The sequence below is a fragment of the Arachis ipaensis genome, chromosome B09 (assembly GCF_000816755.2).
Source record: "Arachis ipaensis cultivar K30076 chromosome B09, Araip1.1, whole genome shotgun sequence".
Lineage (NCBI taxonomy): Eukaryota > Viridiplantae > Streptophyta > Magnoliopsida > Fabales > Fabaceae > Arachis > Arachis ipaensis.
The window spans coordinates 95146841-95153473 of record NC_029793.2 but is presented as its reverse complement, the minus strand read 5'-3'; the positions used below and the strand labels follow the sequence as shown (position 1 = coordinate 95153473).

The window sequence follows — 6633 nt, the reverse complement described above, 5'->3', positions numbered from 1 at the left end:
TATAGATTATTAATCTAAGTGTTTTACTTTGAGGTTTATGCTTTGATCTATTTTATGATTGAGTTTTCGTTTTTTATCTCAAAATTTTTGGAATTGTTGGAAAATATTCAAAGAGTATGTGATACTTTGTAATTTTCAATTTCCCTAGTTTGAATAAGTGACATAAAATTCGAATTAGAAAACTTTTGAAAATCATTATTTATTGTAAGTTTCAATTGTTTAGGACTAACTTGAATCTTATTGGAAACTAATTTAGATTTGTGCTTCACCTCTTTTCTTAAATAATTGACTAAGGAATTAGCAATTAATTAAGTTAAAGAGAAATTGAATTGCTAAGGAATTGGAATTAGATTATTTATGATTTAGCGTGATTGATCTTTAAATGCCTCAAATAAATGAACACAAAGATTATTTTTCTAAGAAGTGAACATCTCTGAAACCTTAACATTCTCACCATCAATGTCTTCACTCATTGTTTGCTATTTTTATTGTTCTCTATTTACACGTTTACTTTGATTCCTCACTCCTCTGTTTTTAATTTGTCTAATTAGAATAGTCAATTAATAATTGTTGCTTAGTCCATTAATTCTCATGGGAATGATAACCTACTCATCGTGGTATTACTTGATACGATTCGGTACACTTGTCGAGTTGTAGTTTTGAAAAGTTCTGCATTACTACTGTCGCTTTCACCCTCCACCGCTGCTTCCTCTTCAACAGAATCAAAGGTTCCAAGCCACACATATATCTTCTTTCCCATTGTCAAAGTTTTTTCCTTATAATCGCTATCCCTGGCCAGTGCGACTATTTCGGATCTTCTTTCAGATCTCGTATCTTCTCCGGTGACATCTCCTCTGGCAACGACCTCCTTCGGCGACATCTCCTCCCATGATAATCTCCTCTGGTGATGTCTCATCCAACTTCCTTTCCTTTTCGTCCTAGCTCTACGTCTTCTTTGCCAAAATCCTTAGCGCCTCCCTCAGCGTCTTCTTAGGTGACATCTCTCTATTGTGGATCTCTAAAATCCAAGCCATCATAAATAGAACAAGCACCACTCTCCCTTGATTCCTCTGTTCTTCTATAAGTACTATATATCTCTCTCGTCCTTTCTCTTGTCCCTTCTTTAATTTCTTATTTTATTTTTGAGATATAACAATATAATCAAGGAGATAATATAAGATATTAATTACTATTTATTCTTGTGTTGCTTGTTCAATTTGAATAATATAAGGTTTAAGCATAACATCTTAATTGTATGATTGTTAGGGTTTTGAGAGACAAGAATTAAGCTCCCTTACTTTTAGCTCCTACTACATTCATATCATGTTTGATTCTTGATGCATTTGCATCATTAGTAGTTTTTCTTATTTAATTTCATTCGTATTTCAATAGTTTTTGTTTTCTTTTAGTCATAAATTCATAGATTAGTAGAAAATATTTTTCATGCATCAAATAATGTGTTTCAGAAGATTTTGGAGATAAACCAAGCAAAATAAGACCAAAGAAGAACAAAAAGAGATAAGGACACACTTTCAAGCAGAATACACTTTGGAAAAGGATACACTGTGATGGGACAAGCTTTTGGAAGCCAAAGAATAAAAAAATGGATCCTGGAAGCTTTGCTGTTCAACGCAAGAGAAGTGGCGTCCAACGGCGGACGTGCGTATGCATGAATGATGCATACGCACAAAGGTTGCATCAACTGGAAAACATGCGTATGCGCATTCTTCAAGCATACGCATGTGAAGTAGAATTCTTATGTTGTGCGTACGCATTAGTTCACACGTACACACAACTAATGCTATCTTCAGGACCATGCATACACACCTCCTCGTGCGTACACACAAATTCAATTTGGCGTCCCACACCAAGACTTGCTATGCCACGTCTGTCCTCCTTACTTTCAGAACTGGACCATTCAAAAGAGAAGTTCTTTGCCATCCCACATTAACCCCTAGCCATGCCACGCCTGTGACCAACACTTTCACAATTTGTAGAAAAGTATTGAAGTTATTTTTTTTGACATCCCATGCCACTTCCTTAGCGTCCTATGCCGATGCTCCACACAAGCGTTTTTGGTCCATCCAAGGGACAAAATTATTTTGGTGTCCCAGGCCACTTCCTTGCCGTCCAACGCTTGTGCACCATTATACACAATTTGGGCTAACATTGTTGAAAGTAAGTGATAAACCCCCTTTTTAGGGTTTATCTTGTGCTTAATTTAGGGGATTTTATCAACTATTCTCACATTTATTCAATGAAATAGCATGGTTTCATGACTTTCTCCTAATTTGTGCTTAAGTGTTAAAACATGCTTTTTAAGCCCTTAATTGTTAAATTCAATCCACCTTTGATTCCACTAGATGCCTTGATTTATTTGTTAGTGAATTCAGGTTGAAAAGGCTAGGAATGGATCAAAGTAATGAAGAGAAAAGCATGCAAAATGGAGAAGTCATGGAAAATCAAGGATTTGGAGTGCTGAAACCGACGCGCATGCGCAACATACGCGCACGCGTGGAAGATGAAGTCGCACGGTGATGCGTACGCGTGACATGACGCGTATGCGTGACATGATGCGTACGCATGGATAGTAAAATGCCAAGCGACGCGTACGCGTGACCAATGCGTACGCGTCGTAGCTCGCACGTGACATCATTAAAGTGAAAATATTGGGGACGATTTCTGAACTTTCCAGGCCCAGATCCAACTCAATTTTGAGGCTATTATAGGCAGAATTCAAAGGGGGATCAAGACATTAGCTTAGGGAAGAATACACCTTAGCTTTAGATGTAGAATTCTAGAGAGAAGCTCTCTCCTCTCTCTGTTTTAGGTTTTTAGTTTTCTTCCTTTTAAATCTAGATCTACTTCTTCTCTTGCTTTAATTTTCCTTTTTGTTTATGAATTCTTATGTAGATCTCCATTTCCATTCAAAGCAATTTATTGTTTCATGTCTTTTAATGCTTGCTTTAGTTTTCTATTATTGATCTCTTGCTTTTGTAGTTATAGCTTCCTTTAATCCTTGCAATTTATGTTGTTTGCCTTTATTGTCTTTTATGTGTTTGATGAATTGTCTCTTTTAGTTATGAGGTAGGTTTTTCTCCTCATGGCTTATGTTGAGTATTTGGTGACTCTTGAGTTATCAAACTCTCTTGTTGATTGATAATTGGAATTTGCTAGTCAATTTGAATGTCACTAAAGCTAGCCTTTCATTATGATTTGGCTAGGACTTGTGATCTCAAGTTGATATCCACTTGACTTTCCTTCATAGTTAGAGGTTAACTAAGTGGAGCAATGGACAATTGTTGTCACAATTGATGATGATAACAAGGATAGGACTTCCAATTCTCATACCTTGCCAAGAGCTTTGTTAGTTGTTAGTTTAATTCTTTTGCAATTTACATTTCTTGTCTATTATTCCAAAAACCCAAAAAACATACTTCATAGCCAATAACAAGAACACTTCATTGCAATTCCTAAGAAGAACGACCTGAGGTTTAAATACTTCGATTATTTTATTGGGGTTGAACTTGTGACAACCAAATTTTTTATTAAAAAAATTGTTTGTTGGTTTAGAACTATATTTGCAACGAAATTTCATTTTTGAAATTCTAAACCACACAACAATTTGTCCTCATCAGTAAACTTGAAGTGCCACGGAAAGTTCTCAGCGTCCCACGCCTATTGCTTCACTCATTCAAATATTGGGCCAACTTAATTGTGCCGTGGCACGGCACTATGGAAGTGTTCCATGCCATTCTTTAAGGAAAATATTCCACTTAAAGGTCTAATTAATCATCAAATTAGGTGGAATTATAAAGTGAATTAACTCGGCTAATATCATGGACTGTGTTGGGTTGAAATTGGACCTTGAATTGGACATGAAATTGAATGAAATTGGATATTGAATCTGAAGGCAAAAGGAAAGGAGTATAAAAGAGAAGAAGAAAGAATTGAAAGAGGACTTTTGGTCATTTTTCATTTTTACACTTTTTGAATTCTGTAATCCTTGAGACATGAGTCAATAACTCTTCTTCATTGAGGAGAAGAGCTCTGTTAATCTCTAATGAAACGAATTCATTGATTCTCTATCTTTAATTCATGTATTATTGGTTCTAAGAGAGAATTTTTGTTTTGACTTTGAATGATTCAAATTCATTTAGAGGTGGTTTGAATCTGGGTTGAATTTTTTGATTAACTGAAAGGTTGATTTATAGGAATTAAGTTTGAAGATTCTCTCTCTCAATTCTTCTGCTCTTGTATTTAGATTTGATATGTGACATATAATCAACTAAATTCAGATCTTAAGAGTTGTGTGGCTCTAAATCAGAGACCAATCTTCATCTCTTCTCATGAGCAATTATATCAAGACATTGGCAATTGATCAAGTTAAGAGAGGTTGAATTACCAAGAGATTGGAGTTCAACCACTTAAGATTTGCCAGAGATCAATAATTGCATGATTGAAGATCCATAATTCCAAAAGAGTTAACATCTCTAAACCTCAATGTTCACCATCGTATAATATTCTTAATTGTTTAATTTCTGCCTTCATTTATTGTCTTATTTCAATTTTGCAATATAAATATATTCTCTGTTTATGCTCTTAAACCATTTATTAATTCCAGTCAATTACATTTTCAGTAATTTACTTCCTTGTTCTTTATTTTTAGTCATTTACTTTACCGTCATTTACTTCTTTGCCAAGTTATATAGTTTTGCATTATATTCGTAATTGATTCTCATCCAAATTTGACTTGTTTAATTAGAATAGCCAATTAATTATTGTTGGTTAATCCGTTAATTCTCGTGAGAATGATAACCCATTCACCGTGGTATTATTTGATATGATCCGGTATACTTATCGGTAGTTTTGCAGATATTGGTTTGTAAACTCCGTATCAATTCTGCCGCGATTTTTTCTCAGGGATGTGGTTGAGGCTTTCATTAAGGATCTGAGACTAATAGATAAAAGTACTTTGTGCTATCTGTTAAATGTGTTTGAGTTAAGAGCTATTACCTTTCTGTCTCGTGCTTGAAATTGGGTGATGTTTAGTTTGTATTGTTTGAAAATAGAATTGTATTGCTATTTGTTGTGTGCTAATGGGTTGAGATTGTCGCAGTTACTTGATCTTGTTGATAAAAAATTACTGATTGCCATGTCATTATTTCTATTATAATTGTACTCTGGGTTTTGTTTCTTAAAAACTTGTATAGGATGGGGAGGGAAGTTTTATTTTATACACATTTCTACTGTTATGTTGCAAATAGTAGCTAAAAGCAGGAGAGTTATAATTAAGGTTTAGGCATGACACCTTAATTTGCAGTCACTCCAAATTGAAGCGATCAAGAGGGAGCTTTTCATGTTTAGAAATCGGATTATATATTGGATTAGTAAAGGAGTGATGTTTTGGACTTTTATTTTTTTTTATTTGTGTTTTAATTTATTACTTATTAAGTTACCTGATGAGTGATGGAGCATGTAAGAGATATAGCATGTGTGAATTTATAATAAGTTTTGATATTTCTTCAAATTTTAGTCTTACAAAAGTATTGGAAGATAATTTTAATTTTGACTCAAGATGTTGGGAACGATATAAATAAAAAATATATTAGGAGATGATTTTAATTTTAACCCAAGATGTTAGAAATAAAAAAGTATTTAACCTTTAAAATTAATTCAAGTAGGATTTTTTTTTTTAATCTTGCGAAAAGTTCAAACAAAACAAAAATGTACTAATGTTTCTTTTTACTAATTTTCATACATCAGACCCATAATTAGCAATGAACAAGATTTGAAGGCATAAAAAGTGATATGGTAAGTAAGAGTAGTAGTAGTCATCAAGAACCATGAAATCTTTCCACCCAATGAAAGATTCCTATCTTTGTGTGTCCCATACCACCCCAAGATATGGATGACACAGAAAAGGAGAAAGAGTGGGCCCAAAAGTTCCTGAATTGGTCCCCTATCTGCTATACCCAATCGAACATATAGTTTTGGATGAACATGGCAATATGTCAATACGGCGGTGCAACTTTTTTTGCAGTATGGCTTTTGGTGGCAGGTAAGGCCACACCTTTCTACTTTTAGAATGTGTTAATGCACCCATTTAATACATATAAATAGTATATAATATATAATTTCATACCTTATATATATATGCACCATGGTAAGTTATTATTAGCAACATATATACGCTGAAGAATGAATGAAGTAGAAGAAGAATAAGGTGGTTATTCTTACTTCCTAGCCACGCCTAAGGGAAACTTGCATGAAGAGGCAGAGTGTGTGATGCAGCCAAGGATGACTTGCCGGCATTAAAACATGACATGACTCTGTTTGAGTTCGTGTTCGTGTTCGACTATGACCGGCAAGTTGGCCTTGGCTATATTAGACTCTCTTCTTCTCATGTAAGAACCAAACTTAGGCTCGTCAATCAGTATTGAAGCTGGAAAGGATTTCTCTTGAGTAGTCCATATAGATGACAAGTGCAGCTCTTTTTTTCATTCTTTTATGGTAAATCATCTATTGGTATAAATTTTCCTTTTTTTTTTTAAGCATATGTTTTTGTTGAAATATATCCATTTCTTTTATTGTAAGGTTTTTTTTTTTATCAATTAAAACATATATAGGAAT

General features: G+C 34.1%; 1 long non-coding RNA gene across 1 annotated transcript in view; it reads left to right on the top strand.

Moving 5' to 3' along the window:
* LOC110266464 overlaps positions 5757–6633 on the top strand; it is a 3063-nt gene continuing 2186 nt past the window's right edge. Inside the window, exon 1 of the long non-coding RNA XR_002353873.1 lies at positions 5757–6513. This is a non-coding gene — a long non-coding RNA (uncharacterized LOC110266464). The remainder of the gene's footprint in view (positions 6514–6633) is intronic.